Genomic DNA, 17,128 nt, shown 5'->3' with positions numbered 1-17,128 from the left:
TAACTAACAGCTGTGGGAGTATAGAAGCCCCGAGAGAAAGAACTCTGAGTGTACTTCACACTTTAGAAACCCATTGTGGGATCAGACTGGAGCTGTTCTCTCTGAGAGCTGGCCTGAAGTGGTACCCTTGCCTACTTTCTTTTTCCCTGGCCAGTTTTCACTGCTCCCTCTCTAGGGAGCTTTTCCTTCACGAGTCAAGTACACATTCATCTTCATCTCAGAGTCTGCTTCCAAGGAAACCAAGAAGACAGCAGTTTTGTTTTGTCCGATTCTTTAAATTGTGTTTTGTTTTCTAAGACTGTGTCATTAAAGCATCTCTTACCTTTCTCAGTTTTTTTTTCTTCCTACTATTTCTGGGATACTTAATTTTCTTGGATTAGATGGTTAGCTCCTTAATTCAAAATCTCTTTTTCTATATAATTATCTAAGACTGTAAATTTTACTCTAAGCATTGCTTTAGCTACGTCCCACAAGTTTTTGAGTTTTGTGATTTTGTTTGTTTTTTCGAGATGGAGTCTTTGTAGCCCAGGCTGGAATGCAGTGGTGCAATCTCAGCTGGCTGCAACCTCCACCTCCCAGTTTCAAGGGATTCTCCTGCCTCAGCCTCCCGAGTAGCTGGGACTACAGGCACGTGCCATCACATTCAGCTAATTTTTTGTAATTTTAGTAGAGACAGGTGTCACCATGTTGGCCAGGCTGGTCTCTAACTCCTGATCTCAAGTAATCCACCCGCCTCGGCCTCCCAAAGTGCTGGAATTACAGGTGTGAACCACGTGCCTGGCACCATCCCACAAATTTTAATGTGTTTCATTTTCACTATTTTTAAAGTATAAATGTCTTATTTTCATAATTATTTCCTCTTTGTGATAATCACTAGTACTGGTCATTGACCTATCCAGTTCTCCTCTTTCTGGCCAGGTGTCCATCCTCTTGAAGTCAGTTATGCCAATGAACATGCTTTGGTCAATGGAATACGACTGGAAGTGATGTGTGTTCATTCCACCACTGCAACTGCCAATATACCAGGTGATGGAGTCTCCATTAGCTTGGGTCACAATATAAGAAAATGTGGAAGGGAGCTCCCAGCTGACTTAGGTTGGAAATGTACCATAAGTGGGAAATAAACCTTCATGTTTTAAAATATTAAGGTATTTTCAGTTTTTGTATTATTGCAGCATAACATACAATTCCAAATGCTGCATTGACCAAATAGTCTTTAGAAATATCTTTTTAATTTTCAAATGTATAAAGTAATTTGAAGTGTCTCTTTCAAGTTTATATTTTATTAGATGTTGGTCAGAGGATAAGTCTTATATGTTACTGAGTCTTTGGTATTTGATGAGATTTTCTTTATGGCCTAGGAAACAATCAGTTGTTGGGTTTTGCATGTATAGACTAGATTAAGCTAGTTAATTTGGTTATTCAGATATTTAGCATCCCTATTGTTTTATAATTTTTTCCCCCATCAATTACTAAGAGAGTTTTGTTTTTTTTTTTTTTTTTGAGACAGAGTCTCGCTCTATCGCCAGGCTGGAGTGCAGTGGCGCAATCCTGGCTCACTGCAACTTTCGTTTTCCAGGTTCAAGCAATTCTCCTGCCTCAGCCTCCTGAGTAGCTGGGACTACAGGCACGCACCACCACATCCAGCTAATTTTTTGTACTTTTAGTAGAGATGGGTTTCACCATGTTGGCGAGGATAGTCTCGATCTCTTGACCTCATGATCCACCCGCCTCGGCCTCCTAAAGTCCTGGGATTACAGGCATGAGCCACTGCACCCGGCCGAGAGATGTTTTTTATAACTCACTATCTATAGGTTTTTTAATTTCTCTTCACTTGATTGATTTCTGCTTTAAATATATTTCAGGTCATATACAAGTACATGCAAGTGGTGAACTGCCTTAGATGAGTAAAATAACTTTTGTCTTAAAATCTATTTCTCAGAGTTGCTTCTGTAAGGTACTCCAAAGTTATCACTTCCTGGGACATCACTGGCCTTAGCCACCTTTCATATTAACTCCCCAGCTGGGGAAATGTGGCATGTGGTTCCAGGACTGCACATATGGTTTAAATTCAAGTCCCAAATCCCTGTGATGTAGGCCTCTCTTCCTTGTCATCTTCCTGTATGGATGGTAGCTTGTTTTCTAGCCCTCCTGTAGTAAAGACATAACCCTTCTCCATGAATGGTCTAAGTTTCAACCTTTCACCGTAGGCAGGCCCACAGCCTCATCTCCCGTGGACACTTGTAGCCACAGCATCAGCTCAACTCACACCCTTTCTCCTTCAGTTTTTATGCCCTCTTGTTCTTTTTTTTTTCCCTGCCTCTGGGAATTTCACTTATCTTACTAGTACTTTTTTTAAAGAAATTTTACAGTAAGAGGGGTTTAGATTACCTGATCCCAGCAGACCTAGAAGTTGTCTTAATTATATTTTATTTTTATTTTTTAATTAATTAATTTTTTGAGAGTCTCATTCTGTCACCCAGACTGCAGTACAGTGGTATAATCTCAGCTCATTGCAACCTCTGCCTCCTGGGTTCAAGCGATTCTCCTGCCTCAGCCTCCTGAATAGCTGGAACTACAGGCATGCACCACCACACCAGGCTATTTTTTGTACTTTTAGTAGAGATGGGGTTTTGCTATCTTGGCCAGGCTGGTCTCAAAATCCTGATCTCAAGTGATCCCCCTGCCTCAGAATCCCAAAGTGGTGGGATTATGGCCATGAGCCACCATACCCAGCCTTAATTATTTTTATAACTGCATGTCTCTAATGCTTTTGCCTGTCTGAGCAAAGAGACCAGGGGCTGAAAGCAAGATTAGTGATAGGATGGAGAAAAGGGTATTGTGTTCCTGTTCTTTGGAAGATATTCTTTTTAGTCCACCGACTCTGACTGAGATAACCATCATATCCTCACTTAAAAAAAATCTCTTAGGTTTCTTTTTTACCCTGTTCCCCTATTTTTCTTTTGGGGCAATAACCAAGGAGAGGAATTTCAGGGAGCTTAGAAGGAAAATCATAAAAGGAATCATTGATGATAATAACAACACTAATAGTAAAAGCTGACATTTACTTATTAACAGTTAAATATGTCAGGCCCTGAGCAAAGTACCTGAAACCTGAAAACCCTGTGAGGAACTGAATCTTTAGAAATGTTAAACAGTTTACTGGGGTTCACACACCTAGAAGTAGTAGAGATCCCAACCTCAGTGATCCAAAGTCAGAACCTGCACTGTCTGACACCCTCCCTCAAACATTCCAGTTTGAATGTTTCAGTTCCTATTATTTACTTACTACCTTCCAATGCCCACACCCCACAATATCTACTTAGTCATTTCATCTCTTCCCTTAGAACATGGCAATGGAATATTATGCAAATATAGATTTCCAGAGGATAACTCCTGACTATGCTGCAAGAATCAGCTGAAATGATACCTCCTCCAGGCAGTTTTCATGGATGCCTACAGGCTGGTTAGGTGCCCTCCCCAAGGTTCCTAGAAGCACATTTAGATTTCAGTTTCTGCTAGTCTATGAGCTTCCTGAGGGTAGAGACAGTCTCTCATTCCTCTTTGTATCTCAAGCACACAGCACAGAGCTCAGCACAAGGGGAGCACTTCATAAACATTTGATGAATGAATAAAAGGAAATTGTCTTTCCTAGGGAACAGGGCCTCAACTAAACACATTTTAAAGAATGGAGATGTTTCTTTATTCATCTTAAAAATATAAATTTATTCTACTTGTGCTCTAAAAACATGCAACAATCTCTCTGGAGATTCATATTTTTCTGATTAATGTATAAGTCTGTTTCAAAATTGCTAAGGCATCATAGGATAAGTGTGATTGCACAGAGGGTCCTGTGACCTTTCTCAGCTCAGCACTTTCCGGACCTGCAGAGGTCTGTTGCCTTGTGGCTCCAGTCTAACTACGTGTATTCCATCCAATTATAAGGAATGTAGTGTTTTGTCCTGTGCCCAAACACTGCTCTCCCTGTTATAACAGCATGGCCACCAGATGTTGCCTCCTCTGTGGGTGGCCACCCTGGGAAACTCTATGAATTTTTGCAAACTGATGTGTTTATCCTGAAAGCAGCATTTTGGCATCTTTTTATTCCCTCTGTCCCTCCAAAAAACTTTCATGGGAATGCCCTTTAAGAAAAATATGACAAATCTAGGCACAGAAACAAATCCACCTGTCCAAGGCTGACACTGTAGAGCCTTGGTCATTAAAGGTAATGAACCCATCTTGCCTTCTCAGAAGTAGCACAGAGATATCTCAGTCACCCAGCTCCCATGGAGTCATGCCATGTTTCCTGCACCAAAGAGTTGATGGAACTGTTCCTCTCCTGAAAAAAGAAAAACCACATACACTCAGGAACACAGTTCTTTTTAATTTGCCCCAGATGGGATTTGTTAGTATTCCTCCTCCCATTCCATAATAAATCCTTATAATTAAATAACAAATTCTTTTTATTCTTGTGCATGCAGAAGCCAGAAGAAGGCTTTCTCAGCATAGAAAACTGGGAGAGGTGAGAGATGAGAGAACAGAGAAGAGCAAGGTGGTAGTTTTTTCACACTTAGATGAAGTAGGGAGGTCACATTCCAAGTGGACAAAGCAGGGCTTGTCTAAGGAATCTCACTAATCCTGGGTTTCTGTTCTTTGGAGAGAATAAAAGGCCACAGGGGCTTCAGTAAGACAGATCTTGGTTTGAACCCTGTCTCTGCATCCTAGTAGTTGTGTGATGATGAGCATATTATCTAACCTCTCTGTCAGGTTCTAACTGAGATATGAGGGAAGTTGGTGGGCAAGTGGCAGGTAGCTAGAAAAACACTTGAGGAAGTGTAAACAGTTTTGACACGGCTTTACTCTCTCTCTCTGAGCTCAAATGAGCCTGGGCGTGAGCTGTATGTATGGTGTCAGCAGGGTAGTTATACATTTTACAGATAATAGTGGCTCTGAGCCAAGCAGGAGCTCACATGGGTGATCACCTAATGCACCTCACGTGGCGTGGTTACATAATGTGCAGAGTTGTGCACCTGCACTCCAAATCCGCTGAGTCATGCTGCACCAGAAGGCCACCTCAGCCTACTCCTAACTAAAGCACAACCATTTCCCTTATGTTCTCTAAACTTCAGTTTGCTGTAAAATGAGAATAATTCTTCCTACATGGCAGGATTGTTGTAAACATTAAATGAGAAATCTGTTAAGCCCTGGACACAGTACCTGGAACATAGCAAGTAGCTATAATTAATAATCACATGTAATAAGAGCTGTTATTATTGTTGTTTATAGAGACTAGTACTATATAATGAGGGAGATGCATGATGTAAACTTGTATTGAGGGACACACAGACCAAAACAGTTTCTCATCCATGATCTTAACACGATATCTATCCTCCCTCACTATAAAGCCATTCTGTAAGGGTCATCTGGAAACACATGTTTGACAGGATTAAGGGATTATGACAATGAGGTAGACAGATAAAGCAAGACCTATCTTACATATTACGAAGGATTTGTTAAGGGGAGAAAACCCATTAACAACCAAGTTCCCATTGCATAAAGTCAGCTGCTGACAGAATCAGACAGAGGAAAGAGTGATGAGGAAAGAGGAAATGTATAGTCTAAGGCATAGATGATACTGCAAGAGAGAATCCCTGGAGATCAGCTCACCCATAGAGCATAAAATAGGAAGGGTGGAAAGGTTCTAAAAGAGGGATAGGAAAGGAGGACCAAAGTCCAAATTTGCCAGTTTTACAATTTTGCAGTAGGTAAGGACTAAAGAAGAAACAAATATTTTTTAAATTGACGCCATTTTAAAGATTCCTATTGAATGATCTGGTTGTGTGAAAATTCATGAGTAATCATGAATCTTTGTCCTGCATTTGATTTAAGACTTAAGTCAGGCTGGGTGTAAAAAAGAAATACAGGAAATGGTAAACCCCTGTAATCAAGCAGGGTAAAGTCCTTATGAGCAGTGACTATTTTACTTCACCCTGGCTCAGGCAATTTCTGGCAGTGCAGCTTTGGACCTTGCCCCAGGTTTATTCCTCAGCTCAGGAGTTAAAGGCTACTCTGCTGCATGGGGAATTGCCAAAGGCAGAGAAAACCCCAAGTCCTGGGCCTGAACAAGTCATTATCCAGCAATATGCATTGAGTGTCCACAGTCTATTCAAGACAAAAGACTTGCTCCCAGTCAGTAAAACTGGGCTAATGGACAAAAGCCACAGGAAGACAACTCTAAATTCAATAATAGAAAAGATTTCTCACACTCAGAGCTGTTCAAAGGTTAGAATTATAAAGTAGTAAGATCCCCATCACCCACTATATTTTAAGTAGAGGCTGGCTTGTAGAAATTCAAATATTAAAGAGGAAATGAGACTCGATGAGTTTAAAGTTCACTTCCAATCTTCTAGTCCTATAAAGGAGAAGGTATGACCTCCAACTATAATGAACTTACAGTTTCACCAAGATAAGACAAATTGTGAACATAATAGCAGATCCAAAGCAACATAAAATGAGCCAAATTAATGGTCCAAAAACTGCATAACAATTCCAAAATGCAGCTCTCTAGAGAATATTCAAGAAAAACCTGAAATTTTTCATCCCTTTGCATAAGTAATAATTGGATTGCTTCCTGGTAGTAAGAGAAAGATGAAGAACACAGATTATTTAGAGCCAGAGGAATTGGTAGACAGACTCTCATTCTGTCCCATTTTGTTTCTGCATAAATGTAGTACAGAACATGATGCCTGCCAATGAAAAATAACCTCAAATATGCTGGGTACGGTGGCTCATGCCTGTAACCCCAGCACTTTGGGAGGCCAAGGGCGGTGGATTACTTGAGGTCACGAGTTTGAGACCAGCATGGCCAACATGGCAAAACGCTGTCTCTACTAAAAATACAAAAATTAGCTGGGTGTGGTGGCATACACCTGTAATCCCAGCTACTCAGGAAGCTGAGGCATGAGAATCGCTTGAACTGGGAGCCAGAAGCTGCAGTGAATGAGCCAAGATCGCACCACTGCACAACAGCCTGGGCAACAGAGCAAGAGGGGAAGGAAGGGAAAGAGGGAAGGGAGGGGAGGGGAGGGAAAGGAAGGGAGGGGAGATGTGAGGGGAGGGAAAGGAAGGGAAGGAAAGGGAGGGGAGACGGAGAGGGGAGGGGGAGGAACGAAGCAGGGGAGGGGAGGGGAGGGGGGAGGGGAGGGGGGATGGAGTGAGGGGAGGAGAGGGGAGGGGGCAGGGAAGGGGAGGGGATAGGGGGCAGGATGAGGCGAGATGAGACAAAGCAGCTCAAATAAACAGTTGCTTTGCAATCTTATGAGAAAAACCAGACCTGCCTGAAGTGTTAATTCAGAAGACAGAATCTGCGACCTCATGATTTTTCATGTGCTTTACAATCATTATTTATTCATTCTTCATTTCCGACAGATTGGAGGATTAGATCATAAAATATATTCCTCATCCTACTAACATCGTGCATCAGCTTGAAACAGGAAACGCAAGACATAAAAATTATTTAAGGCCTTGCTACTCAGTGTGGTCCAAAGACCAGCCACACTGGATCTCCTGGGAATGCTTTAGCAATGTTGAATCTCAGCTCTTCTACCACCCGACCTCACTCCCAGACCTACTGAATCAGAATCTGCATTTTAACAAGAACTCCAGTGATCTCCATGTACACTAAAATGTGAGAAGTCCTAAACTGGGTGACAATGATTCTGTTGTCCGCCTCCTGATCTTCCCCACCTGATATGAGTTGGATGCTTGTCCCCTCCAGATCATATGTTGAAATGTGGCCTCCAATGTTGGAGGTGGGCCTAGTGGGAGATGGTTGAGTCATAGAGGTGATGCCTCATGAATGACTTGCTGCTGCTGTCCTCGCAGTAATGAGTGAGTTTTCTATGAGTTCACAAGAGAGCTAGTTTAGCACCCAGTCTTGTGTTACCCAGTCTTGGATATTCCTTTATGGCAGCATAAAGGGACTTATACACCACTTGAAAGCTTTAAGAAGAAAGAGCCTCTGGAAAACAAAAAGAGGAGAAAATTGCTCGGTCTATAATCATTAATGGAATCATTGATCAATCTGTTTGTCTTGTTCTAGAAAATTTCCTATTGCTAACATGGTACAGCCATTCTTTATATGGGCTAGTAGAGCCTCTGGCTTGTTCTGACCCAAATCAGCTGATTAATCTTGGGTAGTTTTCAGACTTCAGCGGAAAGGAGAGGAAAGCCTTAAACAAGTGCCTTGACAAAAAAAGGCAGCTGTTTCTCATAAACTGCATTGAACAAGCCTAGCAGGTCTTCATTCATCCTTTATAACCTTCAATCTCCTGCCTTTGTCAACAGAGAGAAATCCCTTCCTGCTGGGATGACTTTGGAGACACCAATAGCTGCAGTGCAAGCTAGAGCTTGAATGTGGTAGTAAAGGAGAGCTTATCAAAACTCCACGTATAAGAAATATACAAAATGAATATAAAGTATTTCCAAAACTACTTCCTGAATTCAAAAAGGCCATTGACTGTAGGAAACACCATAGATTTAATAACAGCTTTTCAGGAGGGGTAGTCAATCATTCTTTAAATGAGACACAGACATGTTCCTGTTGTTAAAAAGTTACATTGAGGGGGGCAGGGTTTATGGGAGAATATCTTAGAATCAAGGAAACTTGGCAGATCAGCGCTTGACAATTTCATTGGCCAGTTTTGCTAACAAACATTAGCAATTAAGTTTTTACATTGATTCTTGCAAATATATGTGAAAAAAATGATGTTTACTGTTTTTTGGCAAGCATTTGTTGTACTGCAGAATGAAAACACAACCTGAAGGGCCATAAGGAGAGATATCAAGACTCCACTTCTCCAGATACACTTGGGTTGAAAATCAGATAAATCTAAGAGCTTTGTGCTACTGCAAAACATTGCCTTTCACGATCTGGGGCATGAGTCTAATCTCTTAATGTCCCATATTTGATGAGGGATGACCATCAGACCATGAGTGTATACATGTGGAGTACATGGGATAGGGTATTGGTTAGAATCAGAGAGAAAAACTGAGGCCCCAAAGGGGTACAAATATTGTCTCCAAAATACACAATGAGTCAGTGAAATTCTGATTCCCTAAAATACAAGTCCAGTTTGTTTGTTTTTAAAGATGGAGTCTCGCTCTGTCACCCAGGCTGCAGTGCAGTGATGCGATCTTGGCTCACTGCAATCTCCACCTCCCAGGTTCAAGCAATTCTCCTGCCTCAGCCTCCCAAGTAGCTGGGATTGCATGGGCACATCACCACACCCAGCTAATTTTTGTATTTTTAGTAAAGACAAGGTTTCACCAGGCTGGCTAGGCTGGTCTCAAACTCCTGACCCAAAGTAATCCACCTGTCTCAGCCTCCCAAAGTGCTGGGATTACAAATATGAGCCACCACCCGGCCTAAGTTCAGTATCTTTCATTCTATCCTACCTCCTCCTTCAGACCATCCTGGGGTCCTCTGATGTAACAGTCAAGCTCTCTTAAATGAGTAAGATTCCTCCCACTCCAGCTCTAGCATAAGGAAAACATACCAGTTAAGAACTTCAGAAGATGCCAATAGGACATCTAAAGCCAAAGTTTGACAATGTACATCCCCCATCCTGTCTGGATACAAAAATCCTCTAACAGCATTGCCATGTGCCACAGAATTTACAATGGATTGTTTTTGCTAGTGGAAAAGTATTTTTTTCCTATGGCCTTCTGGGAAGTTGTGTTTTCTACTTTCTTTTTCTTGCTGTTAACTTGATTCTACATATATATTAGGAATTTCCACAAGCCAAATTTATCATAAAAGAAGAATCCTGTGGGTTAATGGGTGGGAAAATCTGTGTCACAAGGAACTGTGGTCATACTTGCTTTTATAGACCTTTCTCTGAATTTTCTGAAAAATCTAAGTGGATATTTATAAGATGCAAGTTTTTTAAAGAATTAATCCCTCATAGAGGCTCCAGCTTTCAAGAATAAGCATCATTGGCTTATTCTTCCCCTGAATGCTAAGGCTCCCTCTAGTGACCAAGAACATACACCGACTACAGGTACGACAGTAAACGTGATCTAAAGCCTCTTGCTTTTAGATAATGCCTTGAAGTTTCAATAACATTTTCACATACATCTGATCATTTAAAACAAAGCCATATGAAGTATGGAAATACGGTTTCCTCCATTGAAAAGGTAGGCAAACTGAAGCTGAAATGGGACCAAGACTTATGCAAGGTCACATGGCTGGTAAGCAGGAAACTAGAGCTGAAGATCAGATCTGCTGACTCCTAGGCCCTGTTGTCTGTTGCACTGCCTCATATTCTATAACAATTACATAAAGTCATTGTCATAGTCCATTTTATATGGCTTATAGCAGAATAACTGAAATTGGGTAATTTATTTAAAAAAAGAATTTATTTCTTACAGTTATGAAGGCTAAGAAGTCCAAGTTTGAGGGGCCATATCTGGTAAGAGTCTTCTTGCTGGTGGGGACTCTCTGCAGAGTCCCAGGGTGACACAGGGCATCGCATGACAGGGAGGGCTGAGAGGGCTAGCTCCGGTCTCTATTTATCTTCTTATAAAGCCACCAGTCCCACTCCCATGATAACCCATTAACCCACTAATTCATTAACCTATGAATGGATTAATCCATTCATGATGGCAGAGCCCTCATGATCTAATCACCTTTTAATGACCCTATCTCACAATATTGCCACATCAGGGATCAAAGTTCAAAGGAGTTTTGGAGGAGATATTCACACCATAGCAATTATCTAAGAATATTCTCATAAATGCTACTATCCTTTCTACCTTCATGAAATCACTTTCAAGGAATGTGTAGAAGGAGATTCTTGCCTTTTAAGGGATCCCTTTAGAACTTAGATGAGAGTTATGAGGCCATACTTACAAATGTTTGCATACAATATTAGGAAATTTGTGGACCACATTGAAGGGCATCCATTGATCCTCCAGGACTCCAAGAACCCCAAGTTAAGAACCCATCAACATCTACTGGTTACAATCTTGAGATCTCAAGAACCTAAGGAAGATTAACTTTGCAGCCTTCTTTCCCTTAATTATGGTGTTTTCCATGCTTACCCAGTTCTCTCTTCAGCCCATTATTCAGTGTATTTTCAAAGAATGAACAAATCAGTGTATATTTACAAACATTTAAGAAAAAGTCAGTGGATATTGCCATCAAGGAAGGCATTCTAGCATTCCCACAGGCATGCCTAGGATTAGTAGCAAACTGAGATGTTTCTAGGAAAGTAGCAATTTGGAAGCGTTTTTTCAAATGTAGGAGCATACCACAGCCTCACTGGCTAGCTCTGTGAAGAGCCTAAACAAGCAACACAGTGAATATAGGAAGGGCTTTTTTCAGTGAACAAATCCAGCACTGACTCTAAATTCTTAGCTCTTTTCATCCTGGCATTTTCAATGGCTTTGGAAAAGCATGAATGAACAGTTACTAATTCACTAATTAACATGAGTCTCTTCCAGGTAAGTTCCATGAGGGTAGGAAGCATGTCTGTATTGTTCATGCAAATTCTGGACACCAAACACCACCCCTGGCACTAGCGCACACTCAGCAAATATTTAATGAATGAATATGTGAATGGTCCTCATTGAGTCAGCCCTCTGGGAATCTGCTCATTTCCCCCTAATTAATCAATGACCTCTGGTTATCTGGGATGTTCCCCTAGAACCCTACATACAGACAACCTCAGGTTCTGGATACTGGGCCACTCTTATAAAAAGTTCTGTTCTTTTTACTCTGTGATCCACTCCTGCAATCTAGATTGGGTAACAAACCAACCTAAGCAATAATAACAGCTTCCTACCTTAAACCTCCCAGAAACGGTATTACAGTTTTAAAGCGATATTTTTAAATTTGAGTAAAAATGCAAGATTCTAATGACTAGAAGAACATTTCTGTATCAAGGCAGACTTCTAACGGTTTCTCTGAGTTAGGAAATTTTTTTTGGATCTTCTTAGGCACTGTCTACTCATCATGCCTTTCCATGTGTCTGAGCTTCTATCATACAACTTTCCTGAGTTTCTCATAGACTCTGCCCACCTAGTGAAATGTCACTTCAAAAATGTCCTCTCCAGCGCCCTTGGTTGGCAACTGTCACTTGTTTCCATAGCAGAGTTCATACCTTTATGACTGTACTATGATACTGTCAGTGATTACATATATATATTTTCCCCATATTGCAGTAAATCCAACAAGAGGAGCAGGAGCTACTGAGTTCAAGAATGAACTATACCTCTCATTCTCCAGTTTATTTTGTTTATCTTGATTGCAAATTCAATTTTTCATTTTGATTCTGGCAGATCCAATTTTGTTTAGCAGTTACTGGCAATTTGGCTATGAAGGCACAGGGACTTCTCAATGAAAAATTGAGGTCTAAGTCACTACAAAGCTGTGATTTTAGGTGCAATTGGGTCTTAACCACCACTCACCAGACTGTTCACCCACAGTGCTTCTCTTTTCACAATCCTGTTGGTTATCTTATTTAAATCAAAATTTCCCAAATTTTAGGAGTTTTGAGTTCCACCTTCAGGATTCTGCCATATTAAAGGAGCACCTGAACTAATATTTACTGAATAGCTTTAACTCAACTTTTAAACATCACTTTTGCTTTGTAAGTACTGTAACATCCATGAAATATTAGTTTTGACATGCCACTTTTCACAAATATACATTAAACAAAAAACTATTAAAATGAAAAAAATGCATTAAAATAATTTCATAACTGTTAAGTTAAAAACAACTTTTCTTATGTAGCCATGAAAATCGCCTCCAGGTATTATTCACAGCACACCTGCTCTACTTTGTGAAATACTCTTTAAATCCCCCACTACTGCCAGGCGCAGTGGCTCACGCCTGTAATCCCAGCACTTTGGGAGGCCAAGGCGGGCGGATCACGAGGTCAAGAGATCGACACCATCCTGGCCAACATGGTGAAACCCCGTCTCTACTAAAAAATACAAAAATTAGCTGGGCGTGGTGGCGCACGCCTGTAGTCTCAGCTACTCGGGAGGCTGAGGCAGGAGAATTGCTTGAACCCAGGAGGCGGAGATTGCAGCGAGCCAAGATTGCGCCACTGCACTCCAGCCTAGCACTTAGCGACAGAGCAAGACTCTGTCTCAAAAAAGAAAAAAAGCCTCCACTACTCACCTTATGCCTCCTACTCAAACCTATCCCTTCATTCTCAGCAGACCACCCCATTTTCTTGAAAAAGTCCCATCAGACTTGAATTCCCTCAATTTGCTTCTCGCCATATCGTCCTACTCCATACACAGACCTGAAAGCATTCCTTCATCTGGTTCTCATCCTTGCATCTTCTTGCTCTGCTCTGAGAAAAGAAGTTGCCTTCTTTCTGTTCAAGAAATGTCCCCTTGCTTGTATTATGAAGCTTATCCCAATGGACTGCCTTAAGGACCTTACTCCATCAAATAACTTCTCTCTTGCTTGTGGTTATCTTATTTTGAATTGTGAAATATTATGCATAGAAAAGAATATAAACATATTTGTTCAAATTAAATAATAATGAAAATTTAAGCACCCGTATATCCATGACCCAGGTTAAGAGAGCACTATTGATACCTTCAAACACACTTTGTGCAACTCCTTGTTGTATCTCTCCCCTTCCCACCCAAGTGGAAACTGGCCATTCTTTATAGTTTTACTACCTATATATGTAGACTTAAGCAGTGTGTCATTTAGTTTTGCTTAGTTTTAAATTTTATGTAAATTGAATCATAGTGATTATACTCTGACTCCTTTTTTTTTCTCAGTATTATGCTTCAGAGTTTTATCCATGTGGGTGTGTATAGTGGTAGTTTCTTTATTTTCACTTCTGTGGAGTATTTCATTTCATGACTGATCAACCAGGTTCTTTCATCTGTAGAATATTCCATTACATGACTAATCCACAATGTATTTATCATGTTACTGTTGTTGGATATTTGAGCTGTTTTCAGCTTTTAGTTATTATAAGAAATACTATTATTTATGACATTCCTGTATTGTGTCCTGATGCATATGAAGATTTCTCTAGGGAGGTGGCTTTCAAAATGTTTCGATCGAAACTCACAATAGAAACACATTTTACAACACAACCAAAAGGATAAACAGAACAATATTAGACTTGACTATTAGCAACCCAAAAGATTAACAAAACACTGCAGCAATGCATTCTGATATTTTCTGTTTCTTCACTGTTCTGTTTAACTCTATCATATCCTGTTCTACTTCATTTTTTTCAATGCTGGTTCACTCACCAGTGTGACCTGACCCCAATTAAGAAAAATTAGAAAATGCCGTAGGACATATACCTAGGAGTGACATTTCTGGGTTGTGAAGCACATATATATTTTAGCTCTTCAATGGAATGATAAATTATGTTCCAATGGCACACTCTCAGTTTATACTACCACCAATAGAAAATGTAAGTTACATTGTTCTATGGACTTGCTAACTTTTAAATTTTTATTGTTTTCCCATTTGTTGTTATTACATGGTATTTCATTGTGGTTTTAATTTACATTTTCACAGTTAATAAAGAGATAGAGCATATTTTCCTATGTTATGGGCCATCTGCGTTTCCTCATCCATGAAATGCCTATTTATATTTTGGCCATTTTCCTATTAGGGTATCCACATCTTATATATTCATAGAAGTCCTAAATATTTTCTGTGTACTATTCTTTGGAAATAAGTTGAAATATCATCTCCCACTTCATGGCTTGCCTTTTGATTTTATTGTGTTTCTTAATGAACTGTGGTTATGTAACATGATCAAACTATCAATCTTTTTCTCTATGATTTGCATTTTTTTCCTTGTTTAATGTCTAAAGCCTCTTTCTGCATCAAAAGATTATATTCTACTACCTAGTCTTCTAAAAGCTCTAAGCTTATGCTTTCACATTTAAATCTCTTATCCACCAAATACTGAATTTTATGTATGGTGCAAGGTTGAGATATTTATTTTATTAATATACATGGACCATCCTAGCACCTTTTATTTAATGGTTCATCTTTTCTTTAGTGATCTGCAGTGACTTCATCATGAATAAAGCCTGCCTGCCTGAGTGGGTTTGCTTCTAGATCCTCTATTCTGATCCATAAATCCATCTGTCTACCTCTGGGGCAATACAATGTCTTCATCATTATAGCTGTCTGATGAGACTTAAATCTTGGTAAAGCAATACTATCCCTTGTTCTTCTTCACAAGTTTCTGGTCTGTTGTTGACTTTTGACTCTTTTTTTCTTTCATATAAATTTTAAAATCACCATTTCAATTTTCTCACAAACCCATTTGGATTTTTCTTAGAATCACATTGAATCTACGGGTGAATCTAGAGATGCTTGACATCTTATAATACTGAGTTTTCTAGTCAAGATTATGGTATATATATATAATTTATATAATTTAGATTATTTGGTCCAATTAAAAATTTTATAATTTTCACTGTGTTCATTAATATTTAATAATTTTCTTCATAAAGAGTTCTATATTCCTTAGAACTTTGTATTTTGCCTTATTATTGTAAAAAGGCAACTAACTAATTGCTACTGGTAAATAGAAATGCATCTAATTTTTCTATGTTGAGACTATATCCAGCTTTGCCTACCTCTCTCATTAGATAAAATGTTTTATCTGTATGCTCTTTTATTGGCATTAATGATGACTTTTGTTCTTATTTTCTAGTCTTTATCATTTCATTTATTTTTCTTATCTTATTGTACTAGCCAGGATACACAGTGCATTATTCAGGTTCTAGCTGACCTCCTTGTTTTCCCTTGATCCTAAAGGGAATACTTTCAACATTTCATCATAAAACATATTTGCTGTAGGTTTTGTAGTTCCCCTTATAAACTAAGGAAGTTCCTTTCTGTAGAAGGAATTTTTATTATTTTATCTGTCGTTTTTATAATCCTTACTTGTGGCTCCTCCTTTTCTTGTGATTTTTCTTAAAATTTTAATAACACCATTAAAATAGCACTATTGAGATATAACTGACATACAATGAACTGTACATATTTAAGGTGTTCAGTCTGATACAGTTTGACATATGTATACATCTGTGAACCATCACCACAATCAAAATAATGGCTAGAACCCAAATTTTCTCCTGGCCCTGGGTGAATCCTCCCTCAACTACTTCCCTGCCCATCCCCACATTTCTGTTTCTAAGAAACCAGTTTGTTATTGTAAGGTTTGTTCTCGCCGAGTTTAAAATGAAGAAACTGAGGCCAGCACAAGAAGATCCAATGCGAAGGGTTTATTCAGGCTCCTGGGTGAAGTTCTGTGGTCCGACAGGAGGGGCCGGAGAAGTCGCACAGACTCCTCTCAGACGTGGGGTTTTATAGGGAGTGAAGGTGTTCCATTGGTTGTGAGAGAGCAGGGTGTAGGCAAAGCAGGACTACTATTGGGTAGGGTTACAAGCCTTTGACTAGGCTCTTTAAGGGAAGGCCAGGCTGTGCCAGAAGGGGAGAAGGGAACATGTCCGAGCATGTCTGAGCATGTCCGAGCTTGTCCGAGCTTTCGGAAAAAAGGGGGGTGGTGTGTGTCCAAGCTCCCGGCGAGGCAACCGGCCTTACAGTTATCAGAATAGATTAACTTGTAGTCAATAAAATAGGATAAATGAAATCATACAATATGTATTCTTTTTAGTCTGTTTCTTTTACTCAGTACAATTATGCTGAGGTCTACTCAACACTGCATGTTTATAACACATTCTTTTTTACTGCTAAGTAGTATTCCTCCACATGAGCAGGAGATTTTTGACTCTGGCTAGTGGACGCAGCAACAATTACTAGTCTTGTGTGAGCATTGGAGATCGTGTCTTGTAATCTTTTCAGGTGGTTCTTTCCTAGCCTCAGGTAATTTCTTAGCCTGCATGCACTGAATAGTGCTTAGCTGAAAATACGAGAGGGACTTTCTGCAAATTTTCAGAAATCCTCTTTCCGTGCAGTTCTTCCCATGCCAGTAATGGTGCCCCGTGATGTCTAGTCATCTTGATCTTCCCAGACTTCCAGCTCCATTTCCTCAACTCAGGCCTACCACCGCTCTCAGCCTGGTGCCCCTCTACCTGCACACAGGCAGGAAAT

General features: G+C 39.9%; 1 protein-coding gene across 6 annotated transcripts in view; it reads right to left on the bottom strand.

Annotated features, from left to right (window-relative positions):
- Nucleotides 1-17,128, bottom strand: part of CCDC34 (coiled-coil domain containing 34) — a 327,538-nt gene that overhangs the window by 247,641 nt on the left and 62,769 nt on the right. For 5 of the 6 annotated variants that reach the window (XM_064365089.1, XM_064365087.1, XM_064365088.1 and 2 more), the window contains one exon: nucleotides 4,244-4,339. The exons of the other annotated variant lie outside the window; for it this stretch is intronic. The gene's annotated coding sequence lies outside the window, so the exon portion shown is untranslated. The remainder of the gene's footprint in view (nucleotides 1-4,243; nucleotides 4,340-17,128) is intronic. 6 annotated transcript variants of the gene reach the window in all.

This window comes from Aotus nancymaae, unplaced genomic scaffold (genome assembly GCF_030222135.1).
Source record: "Aotus nancymaae isolate 86718 unplaced genomic scaffold, 86718_ANA_hifiasm-v0.15.2.pri h1tg000059l, whole genome shotgun sequence".
Classification (NCBI taxonomy): Eukaryota; Metazoa; Chordata; class Mammalia; order Primates; family Aotidae; genus Aotus; species Aotus nancymaae.
Note: the sequence above shows the minus strand (reverse complement) of the source record. Positions and strands in the feature narration are given on the sequence as shown.